This window comes from Myotis yumanensis, unplaced genomic scaffold, assembly GCF_028538775.1.
Source record: "Myotis yumanensis isolate MYYU_CA2020_CCGP unplaced genomic scaffold, mMyoYum1.0.hap1 SCAF_9, whole genome shotgun sequence".
NCBI lineage: Eukaryota > Metazoa > Chordata > Mammalia > Chiroptera > Vespertilionidae > Myotis > Myotis yumanensis.
The window spans coordinates 24248317-24267573 of record NW_027223760.1 but is presented as its reverse complement, the minus strand read 5'-3'; the positions used below and the strand labels follow the sequence as shown (position 1 = coordinate 24267573).

Genomic DNA, 19257 nt, shown 5'->3' with positions numbered 1-19257 from the left:
CTGCAGGTTCTGATTCAGTGGCTCTGGGATGGTGCCTAGGGCTCTTCTTTTGTGACAAGCTCCCGGTGATGGGTGATGCCTGATGCTGGTCTCCAACCAGCTCTAGGAAACTTAACCCTTCTGTGGTCTCCATCCTCACTAAGCCTCTGAGGTAAACCTGCTTAATTCCCACACAGCCTGGTACGTGGATTTTCACTTCTGCCATTGACCATCAGCAGGACAAATAGAAATACTTTTGGCATCTTTTCACATATGCTCAAGCCATGTATTTCACAACTAGGAAATACGTTAATTTAAACTGTTTCCTTTGGTATATGGCATAAAGTCATTTGTGTAAATCTGGTCTCTGCTAGTGGTTCTGTGAGAGGGGACAAGGGTCTCAAGGTCTGGGCCATTCTTATGAACGCCATTCTTGATAAATGTTAACCTGGAGCACAGTAGCACAATATTTTGGAGACCAGCTGCAAACAGGCTGAGATCGACAGGAACCCAGCCTGGTAAGTGTAGCCAGCTGTGAAGAAGAAATCCGCATGTAATGAACCAAAGGGTGTGCACCAGCAATAGCTGAGCCTCCCTGCTGGGAGAAAGAGCTTAGAGAGGAGTCCTCGTCTCCTTCACTTGCTGCAAGACTACCTCGAGGCAACCATGTCTCATTTTTCAGTAGAACATCTTGAATTCACTAACAGTATAACTTGAAAACCAAAGAGTTATTTGGGTTACATCAAATTCATTAATCTATCAGAGATGTCTTATCCTTATCAAACCCCTCATATCTGGCTATCGACCAGGACTTCTGCTTATATCAGATCCTCCTTCAAAGTCCAGGTATATGGAGGGCCAGACGCTCTGTTCTTCCAGCTGTTTGCCACGTTGTTGGGAACAGTGTGTCTCTACCAACATAACTGACTGGCTGCCCGCGCCACCCCCAGGACTGGATCGGAACCAGGGAAACTTTCTTAACTTTACTCTGGTGCATTCATTTCTCTAGGCCTCTGTTTCTCATTCTGGGTTTAAACATACCTCTAGAAACCCGACGTGCATTGCTTTTTATGCAGGTTTTTCACAGTATATTCTTTCTTCCAATCTCCCTTTGCAGAGGGAAGCATAGTAAGTGCAGCCCCGTAGATCCAGGCCATTTGGGCAGCCCTACCAAAAAAAATTGTTTTTCTGTTAGACAGTATATTTGATTGGGAAATTAGGTGCTAATCTCCACCTAAGAAGACAGAGTCTGTGGAACCCCGTGGAACTCAGGTTTTGAACGGGCAGTGTGGGTAACAGGAGTGAGGGCTTTGGGATCAGACACAGCAACTTGGATTTGAATCCAAGCTGTGTAACCTGAGGCTGAACCTGATGGAAATCATTTTTCTAAATCAGATGAAATCTGGTGAGGATTCCTCCTTCTCGGGGGGTGGGAAATTTATTCTTTGTCATTGTTGGCACTCCTCGCCTCCCGGGAGGAAAGTGTGCTCCTGAGGGAGGCTCGGTCAGCGGCTCTGCCCCACTATGGCCAGCTCACCCAGGGGTCTTAGCAGAATTCCCCGAGACCAGGTGTCCACCAGCATCCCCAGGAGAAGCTGCCAGCCACCTGCAGCGGGTCCCAACCCCGGCAGCTGTGAGGGTCAGGGCTTTGCCCTTCATGGGCCAGCAGCCCTTCCCCTCTCAGTGTTGGGGAAATCAGCCCCAGGGGTTGAGTAACTCCCATTTTCAAGGCCACAACCTTCACACCCATAGCTCTGAGGGCTCCCAGCACCTTCACTCCTTTGGTCTCCACCATGAACACTCAGAGGTCTGCAGGTTGGTCCACCCCAGACCCAGTGAATTCTCTTCTGTTCTAAAACACCAGCAAGAAACAAAGCTATATGTAACTACTGCTGACGTGTGTTGCGTGCTTACTTGGAGTCAGATACCATTCTGGAAGACCATTAAGTATCTTCATTTTAATTTGCATAACCATTCACATAACATAGTCCATTTTTACTTATAAGGACGTGGTGGTTCATGGGGTCTGGCCCAGAGCCTGCAGTGAGGGAGTGGAAGAATCTGCATGTGAACTCAGATTAGCTGGCTCTTTGTAACCAAACCCTGGAAATGTGGTTGCTGAGCTCTCACATGGCCAACGACGGTTCCACCTTGACGATGTTTCTTCCATGTGTTTCCCTTACCTGAAAAAATCAGCGTGGAGTAGTTGTATTCCACCTTCCATGTCAAAAATCCGTGCTTCTGCTCAACTGCTGTTCTACTTCCAGTCTTTTTAAGCAAGAAAAAAACCATTTTTTTTTTTTTTATTGAAAAGAGTGCAGACCTGCAGCCACCCCCCTGGAAGTGTAGCTGAGTGTGGGGAGATACCCAGTGACTGCTGGTCGAAAGGAATGGTTCTCAAACCCTCCAGTTTGCTGAAGGAGCTTGCAAATTACTCTCTCCAAAGACCCCCAATGCCGACTCCCTTTGAAAAATCACGTAGAACTTAAAAGGGGTGCAATACAGGAGAAAAACAACCTTTGTCCAAATTTTAAATAAAGCAAGAGATTCTGGGAGCCAAGTGCTCTCTGGAGAGAAATGTTCAGTAGGTTGTTTCTGAACTATTAGAAAAGTATATGGGATAGGCCCAACGAGAGTTCACTAGAGGACAAAATGCAAAACTAATGTTTCCTTTTGTGAAGAGTTCACACATGAAGGGTATGTTGTCGGCAGGTTTTGTCTTGATTTTATCAAAAGCATTTGACCAAGAATTCTCTGAAGATGGTGATGTTGATTAGATCAGTGGTTTCCTTTACTTTGTTTAGTTGTTGTTTTTTAATCCTAAAGCCAGATTCTAAACCTCCATCCCATGTCTATCGGAAAGGAATTACTGAGAAAGGGGCCCAGGAATCCATGTTACTAAAGCTCACCTGGGGCCAGTGCAGCTGGTCCATACACTGGTATTCATAAACCAGAGACTGGTTTCAGACTTTTGGGGGACAGGAAATCCTTTCATCAAGTGAAATCTTGGATGAAATCTACCATATAAAACAGATACAGTAACATTTTACTTGTATAAAATGTTTGAAGTTTACATTTATAATGCTTACTGAAGAATAAGAACAATGAGACAGTTACAAAGACACTAAAATCTTAAATCAGGTGTTGATAGTAACTCTAATAGCTATATTCATATTACTTGCTTCTGTGTTTAATAAAATTATATACTTTGCCTTAAATACATCATATTTTAAAGCCCAATGTAGGTAATTACTTGGAAATGGTAACAAGAGTTTTAGTTTTAGTTTTGTTTTTAAGAAAGTTGCCTTAGAATCCCAGGATATTTCTCAGTGCAGCCAGTCTAAGGGAGGGAATATTTGTTTCAAAACGGTAACCCTGTAACTAACCTTATGGAAACAATTGCTCACATTCCTTATCATAAATCTAGACTCATACAGGAAATATCTAATTCTTAGAATAAATATTTACCCTCTCTCAAGTAGGATATTATCACAAAGGACTTTCTACTGTGATGAAAGCAAGGCCATCCAGATGCCCCCGAGCCTCGCCTAGCACTCAGTGGGAGCCCTCTCAGGAGCGGCCTGGTATCCGTGTGCTTGCTTGACCGACCTCACGAGAGCAGACCGTGCACACCAGTATTTTTCACAGGCTGAGGCGGGGCTGCCGCTTCCCTTCAGTATCGCACTTATAAGAAGTCCAAGAGGTGCAGAATGAGTCCACCGTGGGGACTGCCTAGATCTCCCAGACTGAGTCGTTGGCACCGGGTACACAGTATCTGCAACAGGTGGGAAGTTTGCACATATGCCATTTCGGTGTCATTTATAAAATAATTACAGTTTATAAAAATATCTCAAATACATTTAAACATTAGAAACAGATGGTGGTGGTATCCTTGGAGTACTTCCAATACGAGTCTTTTTAAAAACAGTAGTCTAATATTGACTGGATGCTTGATTTGTGTTAGGAAAAATGTTTGGTTTCCTGGGGAATACAGAGATACATTTGGGGACAACTCGGTAGTGTAGATGAGGAAAAAATGATAACTCAGAAAGTGAGTTCATGTGCACAAAGAAAGGACAGGCTACCTTTGAGTACAGATGGAGGAGTGACCTCTTCTGGACAGAAAATCCGGGAGGACTTCCTGGAAGAGGAGACTTACCTGGGGCGGTCCTGCAGACATAGAGGGCTTGGATATGAGACTCTTAGGGAGAAGAAGTGATGTTCTAGGCCACTTTAGCTTTTGAGAGCGTATACTTTTAGGGAAAAATAATGTAGCTGACACTATTCTCTTAAGCAGATTACCTTCTTCATTAATAAATGAGCTCTATATGCATTTTAAAAAGTACTTCATTAATCTCTAAAAGGGACAATTCTCAAATATTTAAACATGCCTGAGGTTTTTTTTTTTTTTTTTCAGACTTACTTCCAGCAGACAGCGATTTAACTTGCTCAGATTTAGGCCTTTCCAGCGATATTTTGCCTAACTTGGCTGCCCCTTTAATACCTACGTGCATCATAAATTTACCCTAAGCCTGGGCTCTGTAAGAATGATAGCCACTCATTTCTCAGGTGTCCACCCACGCGGGCATACTGAGCACCTGGTTGCCAGCCAGGTCCTGGAGAGTTCGAGGCACCCAGCAGGGGAGCAAGTCAGAACTGGACAGGTGAATCGAGTACCTGGAAACCCCCTACAGGTCTTATCATTAAACTGTATTTTAAAAAGATAACAGTGTAACTTTCCCTACAAACTGATAACAGCATTCAGTGTGCACCTCCCAGAGCTCGTACGTTTCAACAGGGATCAAAGCTTTTCCTAGAACTGCCTCTCTAATCACCGTGTGTGAGGGGAATTGTGGTTTGAGCCTTGGGAATTTTCCAGCTTATATGGCCTTTTAAGCAGCAGGGTTGGTACTGTCCTATCTGTACTTTGTGGTGGGGACTGGCTCTGATAATACTCTCCCCAGGAAAGTGGCTTAAAGAAAACTCTACTGTACAGGGAAAATCAATTAGATATCCTGTAACAGAAAAGAGCTCTTGTTGCAATTTTGCTTTTCTAAGCCCAGAGAGGGGGTGCTGCATAGTGCAGATACAGGCTGCTGGGTGCTGTTGGTCAGTGGGCAAGTCACTTAACCTCTCTGCGTATCTGTAAATAGAGATGATTTCATGTAATAATAGTACCCACCTCAAAGGATTACTGAGGGGTCAAACAAGTTAATATGTAATATAGAGTATTTAGAATGGTGCCTGCCACAGAGTAAGCATTAGATTACAAGTAGCTATTAGTGTTTTTCCAGTTTGTCAGTTTTTCTGAGAATATGTAGTAGATATAAAGTAAGAGTGGGTAAGAAGCTAGATTTTTTTTAAAAAAGGATGCCTAATTCCTCTCCCCCCTCCTCACACTCCCCACCCTCCTGCCCCACAGACCCCAGAGTTATTTATTTTGTAAGGCTAGAACACCATATTTGAATGTCTGACCTTGAACATTTCTGATTAAGTAGTTCTGGGCAACGCTTTAATAGTTGGAAAATAAATCAGGCCTCCCACACATACCTGCTCAGCCAAGAATTTGTTTGCCCCAGGATCTGTGGGTGGGCGGGAGTGGAGGCAAGCACACGCCCAGGCCCATGTGCACTCTCCGTGCTTGCAGGAAGGAGGCTGTGCTGGCCAGTGTCTCCCCGTCGTTTCTTTCCTTTCTCCTTCTAGAGAAACAATATTTTCACTTTAAAAAAATGCTTATTCTCTCTCCTTTTCCCGACCCCAGGGGGATACCCCCCCCCCCCTTCCCACTTGTTCCTTTGTTTTCTAAAGTTTGGCCCTTTATTTGTCCCTTGGCATTGCACTGGGCAGGCTTCTCCCAGGCCCAGCGTGGCAGCACACGGGATGCGATGATGAGCCACAGGCTGCCTGCATGGATCACAAGTTCCAAAGTCTGTGGCAAGGCCTCGGGAAATGTCCTGGGGTTGCTGTGGTTCTTGTAGTGGGGACTCGAGGAGACCCCTGCCCCTTGGCCCCCGCCTTTGTACGGGGTGTGCTACAGGTGTGCGTCCTGAGGAGGTGTGTGAGGGTGGCTCAGTATACCCTGCAGAGAGGCCTAGTGTCCTGTACACGCCAGCCGCGTCAGGACACGTGGTCATTGTGGCTTTCGGTTCCTGGTTCCTGGCTTGTTTCATGTTTTTCTTTTCAGCCTATTGAACATTTAATCCCACTGTCCTGGTTAAGTCCTCTCGTGAGAGCAGGTGTGTTCTGAGTGTGAGAACAGGCGTGTGTCGGGTCCATCCTGTGGGAAGCGGCCTGGGGTGGGTGGAGAGAGGGCTTCGCAGCCCAGGGACACATCCTCGGCCAGAGGTAAGCTTAAAGGTCACTTGACTCCCTTCAGTTTCCACCGGCCCCTCGGGGTGCCCTGCAGGCGAGCTCTCGGGGACACGCCTTTCCCTCTGCTTCCTTCTCCGATTAGGGAAAGACTGGGGACGCCAGGCTGGTGGGTGTTGGGTGCGTTCTTTGTAGGAAGTGGCCTGGCTTCCAGGTGGGAGGCTGGTATTTGGGGGCCTTTGCTCTGGAGTTAGAATCTGGATGGGGCTTTCCCAAGAAGCCGCCTTCGCCCTCCTGGCCGACGGGAACTTTGGAGGCAGCAGAACTCACTGCTCAAATACATGGAAGAACTGGCAAGATTAAAAGGAAAGAAGATTTTGTTTTGAAAATTATACAAACAGCCTCTGATCGAGGGTAACCACCAGACATCCTGTTCTCAGCATGTTTGCTGCTTGTCCTGTGCAGCTCCGTGTGGCTGTGCTCAGGGCCTCGTGATGTGAAATACAGACCTCCCTTAACTCCCAGGCTCTACCCGTTTCGTCATGGAGGAGAGCCACTGTGCTCCCCTCTGTAATAGGGAAGGGGGTGGCAGGTTTATATGCAAAAGGCCCCACCACCCTCTGCCCCGAGGCTGTGGCCTCTTGGTCAGGCCTCCCCCACAGCCACCTGGGTGGGCAGTGCCACCTGCAGGGCCCAGAAAGCACCTTGTCACCACCAGGGCTGCAGTTCGGAGAGACAGTGGGACCGCAGGAAGCAGGCTATGGGAGGTGTCTGTAGGGTGGGAATGTGTTCACAGTCATCCGTGAGGGGCAGGGGGAGGACGCTCAAACTTATTTGGGGAAATTACTTTTATTATTAAACAACATGTGCATATATGTGTATTTATATACATAAAACGAAATATTTTGGGACTATTTTCAAAGCAGTTAGCTGTTAACAATAGATTGTTACATACATAAAATGATCCCTAAAACACACATAAGATGATAAACCCTAATGAAGGCCACAGTAATTCTTACCTTTCTGCATAGAGTACATTCATTCAAACTAACTTCTTCCCAGTATTGGAATTCCTTCTACCGTATACACAGGCGATAATCCAGGCATCATCTCTCCCTTCACTTCCCTCCTCCCCTCTGCCTGCACTTACAAGTACCCCCTGACCCTGCCCTCACACAGGCCTCGCAGTCAGAGCATGTGCAGCAGAGGAAGGCGGCACGGGCAGCGGGGTGTGAAGTGACCCGGAAGAGGAGCAGGCTCTAACCTGCCCCGAAGGAGGGAGACGGGTCACAGAGGACCCTCCAGGCCCAGTGCTCAGGAGCGGAGCGCCATGGGACCCTCCTCGGGGAATGGCACGCGGCTAGTGTGGGTGCGAGGTACAGAGGCTGGCGAGGGCAGGGTAGGAGGCGGCAATCTCAGCAGGGATGGTGCTCACTGCTTGGTTAAAAAAAGTACTTCTGTGGCTAAGAAGTATATTTTGTTAGAAAGTGATTACTTGCATTATGGCAAATCCTTCTCCTTTTCTACGTGACCTCTGGGTTCAAGTCAGAAGAGCAGCACAGAACGTGCCTGTCTGCTCCCTGCCATGTGCCTTCATAGGTAGCTCGTCTGTCAATTCCTGACACCTTGCCCCAGGCGGTGTATACCTTTATCCTTCTCAGTAGATTTACTCTAGTCTGCCAACAGGGGAGTGTGGTCTCCTAGACTGAGCTCGTACATCTCCTCTCCAAAGCAGTTATTGCCACTGCACCCTCGTCTCTTCTTTTCTGCTGGGTCCTCCCTCTGGTTTTACAGGATCCCGAGGGAAGCAGTCTGGGAATTAGTCCAGCTGCCTTCCCACCATACCATCTCTTTCCGGTCATCTTAGGGTCCTGGAGAAAGGAGAAGTAGGCCTTTCTCACACATGCCCTGGGATCCTTGTTCTAGAGAAATAGTGTTTTGTTTGTTTGTTTGTTTTTAACAATCTCACCACTTTGCTTCTTACACTTTGGAAGCAAACTAAGAAAGAAGTACATACCTGTTATAAAAATGAATTGGGATGAACTAAAATCGCTCAGAAGTTAAGGGTCGAGAGGGGAATTTTATAACGCAAGTTCCATTTTCATGTGAATTATCTGTAGTTAGAGAATGTCAGTTATATATTCTGCAGGAGCGATTCGGTCGTATGTGTAATGTGAGAGCCCTCTGCCTGAGAGTGGAGGGATTGGGCCCTGGAGAGGAATTCCCAGGGGCTGCTTGTTACAGAAGCCGGCACCGCGAGTAATCCCTGATAAAATATCCTTACTTTCCTGGCCAAGCCAGGGTTGCCTGTGGATTAGCCTCTTTACAAAAAGAAAAAAGAAAAAAGGTTGCGATGGAAAATGTTCAGTAATTTTGGAATTACTCACCTCATGTAGAAGCCAGAAGCTTTCCTGTTAGCAGTGGTCCTTTGCAGGGACTTCTGCCTACGTGGGAGTGGATCAGTGAAGGAAAGGGAGGATAAAAGGAGGAGAACATTACGCGGTTGTTCAAGTAGAAGTTTCCGATCTGATCAGCTAGCTGAGGACACCCAGAGAAGACTCTCTGCTGATGGCTGGGGTTTAATTATCTGACAATGGAGGGCAAAGTCTTGTTTTCCGTAAAAAGAGTGTCTTGGATTCTGTTGTTTCGGCCTCTGTCAGTGGGCCTTGCAAGGGAACCCAAGGGAGAGGGGAAGGAGAGAGTAAGTGTTTACCACTGTGTACTCAGCCTGCAGTCCGTGGACAGCACGCCAGTGTCGCTGACGAGCCTCCTAGAAACGCAGTCAGGCTCAGACCAGAACCCCTGGACCAGAACCTGCATTTGCACAGGACCCACGGGCAATTCCTGTGCACATTGACGGTTCAAAGCACCGCCCTAGCGGGTGACGACAGAGCCTGATTCACACGGTGATCTGCCTGCCTGGACACAGTGAGAAAAGCTGAACAAGAAAGGCATATCGGCCCTGAGTGTGGCATGTCAGGAACCAGCGCAGCTTTGTTTCCAGCTGGAGCCCAGGCCTCCGATGGTGTTTGCTTCAACAGCAGAGTTCTGTTCAGGGAGGACGGGTGTTTGCCGCACAGAGGACTTGCTCCGTGGCCTGATGTCTCAGGAGGAGCTGCCTCCCTGCCCCGGAGCTTTCCAACGGTTGCCGTGATGGCAGTTACAGGCAGTGGTCTCCCCTAGTGAAAGCTTTCTTTCCTTTCCATTTTTATCTGTGCTTTACTTTGTTATACTTTTAAAAAATACATGTTTTTATTGATGTTTTAGAAAGAGAGGAAGGGAGAGAGAGAGAGAGAAACATCGATCAGCTGCCTCCTGCACACCCCCTGCTGGGGATCAAGCCCACAGCCCCGGCATGTGCCCTGACCCGGATCGAACTGGTGACCTCTTGGTTCATAGGTCGATGCTCCTGAGCCACACCAGCCGGGCTGTTTTGTTTCTAAAGTACGGTTGACAGTCAGTATTACTTCGTTTTCATTTCAGGTGTACACATAGTGGTTAGACAGTCACACACTTCCTCCCCCCGGCAGTTCCAGTACCCACCAGGCACCTCACAGAGTTACTACAGTATTGTTGTCTGTATTCCCTGTGCTGCACTTTACAGCCCTGGACTGTTTTCATGGCTCAGTATTTGTACCCCTAAATCCCTTTACCTTTCTCTGTCCTCTCAACCCCCTCCTGTCTGATGAGCAACAATTTGTTCTCTATATAAATTTATTTCTGTGTGTGTTTGTTTTGTTTTTTAGATTCCACATATAAATGAAATCATATAGCATTTGTCTTTCTCTGTCTGACTTCCTTCTCTTAGCATAATACCTCTAGGTCCATCCATACTCCCCCCCCCATTAACCATAGAGCAGAGAATAAAAAGGGAACTTTAATTTCCTCTTTAGACTTCAATCATGGCCCTTCTTCACTTGACATCGTGTTACCCTCATGGGTTTTTTCAAGGAAAAGGGTCTGTGCAGGAAAGTGTTGCTTCCTCCGTGATGTGCCAGGAAGGAACCTTCTGGGCTCAGCCCCGACGGGCACTGCGGACAGAGGCGAGGACTAGACCGGACTGGCCGGGGCCTGTTGGAATAGCAACACCTGTGGGTTTATCCTGTTGTACATCAGTAGACCGTCAAGTGGGAAACCTTTTGTTAAATAAGCCGTTAACTATCACAGTCACACGTATAGGATGATGTTTCTCCTTACTTAGGGGAGCCTTTTATTTTCAGAGTAAACAAAAAATGCTGATATAATATATCATAACAAATACTTAACCATTAGCACAAATTCTCACGTGTTCAGTTCTTTGATAATGTGATGCAAAGATTTTTGGGTCTGTTTGACCTTTTCCACTACCTGTGGTGATCAGCTATTACTCTGTAGTAGATAAAAATCCACTAGGTTTTCTTCTTTAAAAGTAACAATTAAAAAACAACAACAACATCTTTTAGTGGTAAAAGGGATTAAGACTATAAGGGCATTTCCTTCAAGTTCCATGAAGACTCCATTAGCTTTTTAGAGGCTCTGCTACATTCTAGTTGGAGCCACTGCGATCTCATTGCCTGGATTGTTCAGTCAGTAGCCCAATACCTGGACTTGCTGTTGCTCCCTTGCCTTCTGTTTAGTCTTGTCTCAACATAGCAGCCAGATCATACTTGCGTCTGCCCACATCATCTCAGTTGTGTTCGATGGCTCTCGGAATAAAAGCCAAAGGCCCATAGTGCCTAGAATCCCACTACATGTCCCAGTCAGACAGGCCACACTTCTGCCTCAGGGCCTTGGCACTTCCTGATGTCAGCCTGGAACCATCTGAAGATGTCTACGCGACTCGTCCCCAAACTTCCTTCAGGTCTGTGCTCATGTGCCAGTTTCTCAGGGAGGCTTTCCTTGACCATCCTGTTTAAAATGTAACGCCCTCCTCCACACACACACACACACACACACACACCCCTGACATATCTTACATTTTACTTAATAAATGTTATTGTCTGTCTTCTCTAAGAATGTTACCTCTTTGAGAAGAAGAGGTTTTGTCTTGTTGAGTGTGTGCCTCCTGCCCTTGGAACAAGCCTGGCTTAGTCAAGGTGCATACTGTTTGTTGAATGAATGAGTGTAGCTGGCCCTCTTCAACCTCATGACTAGATATGAATTTAGAGCTGAAAGCACTGTGGGTCTTCTTCCTACCAGTTTTGTCCTCACCCTCATTGCACAAAAGGACTGAAATATCAGGAAAACATCTTTAAAATATTAACCGCAGCTGTGAGCCATTTAAATCATTCTACATGGTAAGTTAGGGAATGCCAATTGTTGATTTGTAAGGCAAATAGGAGGACACAGTTGGTACACAGCAGGTCTCCTGTGTGCCAAGCATGCAGAGTCGGGCCTGGGGACAGGAGGAGGTGCCTCCTTCAGCGATCTTCACACTTGCCCGCTGTCAGCCCCTTGGTTGTGGCAGCATCCCACAGCAACTCGGTCCCCATGCCCCCTCCTCCGAGGACTACTGCTTTGGGCGCGCCTGCCTGCATGTGTATTTGTTTGCCAGTGTTGTCTCACCAAGGACTTCCTTTGGCTGCAACTTATGTTTTCCTTTTTGTTTATAGTGTTTCTTAGTAACCCCCTGCCACAAGTCTCTCTGCAGAGTTGCTCTCCAAATGTATCTTGAACTTTGTGCTCTGTTTCTCGTTTAGCATGGCAAGATTTACGTTGGCCATGGAAGTCTAGAAAACAAAGGTTACAGAAGTGAATGTGGCTGGTGCTCATCTAGTTTCTGGCACCCCAGACGTGGGAGTGTCCATTGCGGAGGATGGAGCCCACCCATGGGAGCCATGTGGTCTGCCTGGTGGAATTATCCCTGTCGTGGCGATAGATGCAACAGATTCTAATAGCCCAGAGCCATCACTCATTCACTACACTATCTCTTGAATCTCCACTCTTCTGCAGCGTGCTAACAGAATAGCAGTGTCCTCCCGCATGGAGCCTCTGATGGTCTAGTGAGAGAGAGAAATGTAGATTAAATAACCACAGAAATGTGGGATTATAAACGGTGGCAGGTGCTATGAAGGAGAAGGTGAAGGTGCTGTAGGAGCTTTGTCTTAGTCTTGAGGTCATGTGGCCTTTGAGCTTGGACCTGCAGGTTACTAGGCATATGTGCAAGTTGGAGGGAGGGGGCAGAGTGTGTGCATTCACTTCAGGCAGAGGAAACGGAGGTGTGCACCATCTCCAGGGTGTTGAGGGGTCTTGTGCATTCCAGGGAGTAGAAGGAGACCAGAGTGGCTGAAGTGTGAGATGGCGGGAGAGTGGTGCATGGAGGGGCCAGAGAGGAGAGCAGGGCCAGAGCGAGGCCTGACGTCCACTGCTGGGTGTTAATCACAAGACCGACGCAGAGCATTACAGGGGTTTTGGTAGGGCAGAGGTGTGGTCTGTTTTCTATTTTTAAAGGATTGCTCTGGGCGCGTTGTGGGAGGTAGGGAGAGCGGGAGCTGGGAAACCACTAGAGTTGTTTTGTGTTCGTCCAGAAGGATGGTGGCAGCTGGTCTGGAGAGAATGTCGGAGGACGTTGGCATCCAGCTTGTGATGGCTCCAGTGGGCTCACTGAACAGCCTTCTCTAGTTTGGCTTGATCTTTGACCTGCCAGTGAGGTGCCTAGACCTGGGATTTTAGGAGTATTTGTTGACTAGAGAAATGTGATACATTAGTCAAACTGGGGGGAGCTAATGTCCAGGCTGTCTGACAATTATGTTTCCTTGTAAATGAGTACATAGGCATTATGGCTTTCTGTGTGGGTCGGTCTGTTGTGAGCTCTGTTGGCATGAGGCAGTATTGATAAGCATGATCATTTCTGGAAACAGTGAGTTTTGGAACCAGCAGAGTTGAGGCACAGAATGTAGACATCATGAATTCTCCGATGTCACCTGGTGGAGACTTTCTGAAAAACTATCTTTCCTAGGCAATATTTTCCCTTTAATGATGCTTTTCCATGATCATTTACAAAAAGTTTAAGTAACTCTATAATAGCTACATCCACCAAATGTTTCTATCTTTAGAACATCAATTACTTCACCAGTGGGGAAAGGTGCTGCCCACCTAAAGAAGATCTTCAGAGGGCATGTAGTTTGAAAAGGCAAATTAAATGCAGAAGGATTCAGAGTCAAGGAGGATCTTATTATAAACTAGAGGCCTGATGCATGAAATTCATGCAAGAGTAGGCCTTCCTTCCCCTGGCTGCCGGCACCGGCTTCCCTCTGGCACACCCGGCTGACGCCTTCCTCCAGAAGGTCATTCAGTCTAATTAGCATATTACACTTCTATTGTTACAGACTAGAGGCCCAGTGCATAAAATTCGTGCACGGGGGGTGGGGGGTTGAGTCCCTCAGCCCGGCCTGTGCCGCCTTGCAGTCTGGGACCCCTCGGGGAATGTCCTCCTGCCTGCTTAGACCTGCTCCCTACAGGAAGCAGGTCTAAGCTGGCAGTCAGACATCCCTCTCACAGTCCAGGAATCCTCGCTCCTTACCGCCCGCCTGCTTGCTGCTCCTTAGTGCTCCCACCACTGCAGCTCCCACCACCGAAACTCCCACCACCACTGCTGCACTCGCCAGCTGTGAGCCTGGCTTCTAGCTCAGCAGCGCTCCCCCGTGGGAGTGCACTGACCACCAGGGGGCAGCTCCTGCATTTAGCATCTGCCCCCTAGTGGTCAGTGAGCATCACAGCGACCGGTGGTTCTGGTCGTTCCGCTGTAATGGTTGTTCAGCTTTTATTATATGGCTTGGTTCTCTGTGCATCTAACTTTTTATTATGTGTGTTGATTTCTTTAGAGACTATGAGGTATTTTTTTGTCAAATATCCTGTTATCTCTACATATAATGATACTGTCTTAATGTTCTGTTTAGGAACTGAGTCAAGGTAGGCAGCTGGACTAATTGGCTGAAGTTTAATGAAGCCCTTTTGGTACTCTCAAGTTCAGAAGATATAAAACAGTGATATGAAATGCATTATGCATTTGTGAATACTCACCAACAGTGTTTTCCTCATCTTTTGCAGGAGAAAAATGGAAGAAACATACTTTTAATGGAATGGGATCAACCGAACAGGTAACCGAAGTTAGCAGGGTATGTATATGCATTAGTCAAATTTTTGCGAGTTAGTATTTGTGAAGTCCTCAGAGAGTACCTGGCACATAGTAAATACTGTCTGTATAAATGTTTGCTGTTACTAAGTTCTTAAATGTACCTGAGCCCAAAAGAAATCAGTCGTATAACCAAAAACTATCCAACAAAAACGAACCCTTTGCACCTAAAGAAGTTGTGAGCATCGTTGGTACGTTCTGGCCTGCTTTCTGTGTGACCCGTTATAGGGCCTGAGAAGCGGGATTTCTTAATCCTGGAGCACCGTGAGCACATGAACTCCCATTTGTCTTGCTTCTGAGCACTCATTCAAAATGACCTTGTAAGTGTTAGATCCATTTCAATTTTGAAACAAAACACGTTTCTTTAACATTCTTGAAGTGATAGTTCTTTATCATCGGGGGAAATGGCTCAGTTTGCAGACAGTCGCTGCAGTGGCTTCTGGAGAGCAAGAGAGGACGACATTCAGGACAACCTCACCTTCTCTGGTGGTAGCAGTGATAACTTGGAATAGGAAGGTTCAAACTCTTGACCCTGCCTGGCACTGACTCATGTCATAAAACTATTGGTGCTGCTGAGACCTGCTAGCACGTTCACCGGACAGTGACAAGGGCCGTATGATGTGCCAGGCTCTGGGCTTGGTGTTGAGATTGCAGAGTCAAACCTGTCACCTCTCTCCTCACTGTCCCCATCTGTCTGCATCTGCACCAGCACCAGTTCCTGCCTTTTTTACCTCACTGCGGGGAGACGTGGGTCTGCAGGCCGGAGTGATGCTGGCCGTCCCACCTTCCCTCTCCTCTTTGACTCTTCCGTCTCCCAGGCTCTTTCTCATCACATGAGCACGCTGTACTCCAGTTGGGAGAAGACGCCAGATAGGGGATGGGGCCCAAGGTCCGATTTCATAGAGTTGGACATTACCCTACTTGGCATTCAGATTGTATCTCCCTTCCCCCGACTCCTGTTTCACAGTATACCGAGTTCATTTTAAACGCTCTGTCGTCTTCTGTTTTGCCATGTTTTTCTTCTGGGATTTTGGAAGTCACCTTTCTTTCTGGTGGCATTACAGATGACATTATTAACTTGAGAGAGGTGGGCACTGGTGGTGCCGCAGGGTGTCAGTGGCCTTCAAACCTGTTTGTTGGTGCCCACGGGAAGAATCCGTGTTACATCGGGACCCAGTAAACATGTTCGTACATGTGGATGTATGGTTTCCCCTAATAATACCTCTACTATATTCGAGTTGGGATAGAATTTTCTAGTCTATTGTGTTCTGTCACTTTTTCTTTTTTGTCTTTTTTCTCTCTTCTTTTTTAAAATATTTTTTTATTTTTTAATCACAGTTGATATACATTATATTAGTTTCAGGTGTACAGCATAATGATTAGATATTTATATAACTTATGAAGTGATCACCCCGAAAAGTCTAGTACCTATCTGACACCATACATAGTTGTTATAATATCATTGACTGTATTCCTTATGCTGTACTTTATACCACCATGACTATCCTCTCTTCTTTTTAATGCAACTCAAAATAGGTTTCAGAACCTACTAGACGGTTGTACTTCGACAATCTTGCAATATTTTCATGCTGTGGTATGGAGAGGAATATGCCTTCCTCTCCATATTCAGTAGTAATGTGTGCAAGTCTCTTTTATGCCTAAAATCCCCTCAGACTTGCCTTAACTTAATTCTTATGCTCAGGCTTTCCCCTTTTCTAACTGAGCTGCTGTTTCTATTTTATCACATACCATTCACTCCTCAACACTTTTTCTGTTTGACATTTGACATATCTCTCCTGACTATTGGCCAGGACTCATTTTATTTACCATTTTGAATGAAATAGATTTCTCTGTACTATTATATCTTGCATATTAAATAATATTAAACAAAGTAGCACACTTATTTTTCACTAATTCCTTTACTTATTTGGATCCTGCATATTCAATTTCTCAGAAACATAACTAATCTTATAGTCCGATCTCACAACTCATGCCCTTACTGGTCCAGGGGTCACAGACTCTCAGTAATGGGAGGGTATCTTCCATACCTTGTGTTTTGGTTGGTGTCATGAGCTTCAGAGAGACATCTGCTGGCCCAAATGTAGTGTTGCATCATTTTTCTATCTTGAAGTCAATCATATTGTCCATTTTAGGACCTTAAACTTTCATAGGGTGCAGGTAAGCTTGTGTATTGGAATGCACTGAAGTCACTCACCTCATCTCCTCAAGCATTTTTAGGATTTCCAGCTCAACATTCGAGGACTGAAATGTAGTCATACCATATCACCCTGTAAGCAGCTGATGTCTAATGGGGGAAAGGGTTTCATAGTGAAACTGGATTTCTTATCTTTGTGTGTACTTTTTTTGGTTAATCCTCACCCAAGGATAGTTTTTCCATTGATTTTTAGAGGGAGGTGGGAGGGGGAGAGAGAGAGACATCAGTTGGTTGCCTGACAAAGACCAGGTAGGGATGAAACCTGTAAACAGGTCAGAAAGCTGATATGTTGTCTCATTTACTGTCTATAAAACCTTAGAAATACTCTTCAAGGACAGGTGGGTATTAGTTTAGTTTTGTTTAAAAGAACCATTTAGCCCTAGCCAGTGTGGTTCAGTGGATAGAGCGTCAGCCATGGACTGAAAGGTTCGGGTTCTATTCTGATCGAGGGCACAGTAACCCAGTGCAGGATGACACTGTAACCACTGAGCCATGCCAGCCAGGGCCCTTGATGTGTTCTTAATGGGGCTACAAAATGATAATTTAGTAAGGCATCTAACAAACCAGGATCCACTGAACACTTCTGAAAATGATAATAATTCATTCTTCCAAGATACTAGTAAGTTAAGAACTTAGGTTTTAAACGGCATAGACTTGCAGCCTGGTTTGTTATATGAGTTACATTTGGTTCTAGTTACAAGTCTAGTGCTGAAGAAAACAAGAATCTAAAATTTATTGCTTATTTATTTTGAAGCCCTAATTAACATATCATCGTGACTTTTATACAATGTTTATTTTAGCAAAATCTTCGTTGATTTCAGAGGCAAGTTTATCTATCAAGGAAACATAATTATATACACTTAAGATTACTCAGTGCATACAACAAAACTTAAGATTATAATGTGCAAAATGGTTCTATTTATTTATTTAGGTTAATCCTCATCCAAGATATTTTCCCATTGATTTTTAGAGGTGGGGGCGGGGAGAGAAACATGGATGTGAGAGAGACACATTGACTGGTTGCCTCCCGCACATGCCCCTACCAGGGCCAGGGATCAAGCCTGCAATTGAGGTATGTGCCCTTGATCAGAATAGAACCCGAACCTTTCAGTCCATGGCTGACGCTCTATCCACTGAACCACACTGGCTAGGGCTAAATGGTTCTTTTAAACAAAACTAAACTAATACCCACCTGTCCTTGAAGAGTATTTCTAAGGTTTTATAGACAGTAAATGAGACAACATATCAGCTTTCTGACTTGTTTACTCCTAGGCCACGGTGCCTGCCTGAAAGCCAGTAGAAAAACATTAGAATGTGTGTGACAGTCCCTCTAAGCACGGCTTTGGGAGTATACGGGAGAGGGAGCTAATCCCAGCCCCTGCCATGGTCCACTCCATCCGCATTTGTCTCTTCCTCCCTTCATTTCAAAAGATGAACGAAGTGTCATAGGACAAGACTGGACCAAACCAGAGGAGGACAGAACTGAAAAGGATATTGTTAATGGTTCAAGGGGACAAATGAAAGTAAAAACCTAAACAGTATTTGGAAACATAAAATACTGTTTTTGAGTTTAATAACCCCAAATAAGAAGAACAACTTGTTCAAAGTATTTCATACATGTCCAATTTTTCTGGCCATTTTCCGAGAGGGGAAACTGAAGTGAAAATAGAAACTATTATTCCTTTCATCAAGGCACTTGGATTGATAATGAAAGGTGTGAGAAGTCACAGCAGGCAGCCAGGCACTTCTTTTAAAAGTGTGAGTAAAAGGGTAGGACAGTAAGAAAGATTGGAGACAGCAAGTGTGTTGTGGGTTGCCGGTTCTGAGCTTCAGTGCGGAACAGTCCTAAAGTCTCAGCGTTTGTGTTGTCGTGAAATAAGGTAAACAGAATGCTCGGTTCATTGAAGCACTCAGTCCGTGGCAGCTGCTGCTGTTGGCGTGAACAAAAAACACTCCAGGTCACTCTCAGTGCATCGTTTTAGTTGTGTTTCTTACAGTTAGGGGTGGATTTGTTTGGATCTGTCTCCGTTTTTGTAATAATTTGGGTGGCAGAAAAAACGATGGCGTGAACAGCATTTATTGTGTCCTGAGTGCTGAGCATTGGGTGCATAGCGTGAGGGAAGAGGGGAGAAAGCTGAGCTCACTTCGTGTGCAAAGAGCTCGGTATCTAACTCCTGGTGGGAATCAGCGATTGCCATAGTCTCCACAGAACCACGCGCTAGTTGGTTCTGAATTATGTTGTCACAACATTTAAAGCTTAAAGAAAAATCTTTCGGTTTTACCTTGTTGATTACCTATGATTGCCACACAAGGAAAATACTGCTTATTCAAAGAGCAGGTTGTGATAGAATATAAAAATAACTAAGATTTCCCTAAGTTTGGATCATTACTTTAATAATCTTGATGTTTAAGATTTTTAAGTAAATATTTTCAGTTTACAGTCTATTGGTCAGTCCTCAGGGACAGAATAGTGTAATTTTTTTTAAAAAAAAACAACACATTGAAAGTAGCATTCCCTTTTAAAATCTGTGTACCCCAACATGACTGTCTGAATTTATTTCCTGAATATCTGGCATTTCCAGTTGCACACAATATATCTTGCGATTGCAGTAGGCAACAGACCATTTAGGCAGATAGATTC

The 19257-nt window shown here is 45.5% G+C and overlaps 1 long non-coding RNA gene across 7 annotated transcripts in view; it reads left to right on the top strand.

Moving 5' to 3' along the window:
• LOC139016202 (uncharacterized) overlaps positions 1-19257 on the top strand; it is a 184522-nt gene that overhangs the window by 89098 nt on the left and 76167 nt on the right. For 4 of the 7 annotated variants that reach the window (XR_011472645.1, XR_011472644.1, XR_011472647.1 and 1 more), the window contains exon 5: positions 14317-14384. This is a non-coding gene — a long non-coding RNA (uncharacterized lncRNA). Of the gene's footprint in view, positions 1-14316; positions 14385-18047; positions 18140-19257 lie in introns of all 7 variants that reach the window. The other 3 variants (XR_011472649.1, XR_011472646.1, XR_011472648.1) reach the window with 2 other exon arrangements.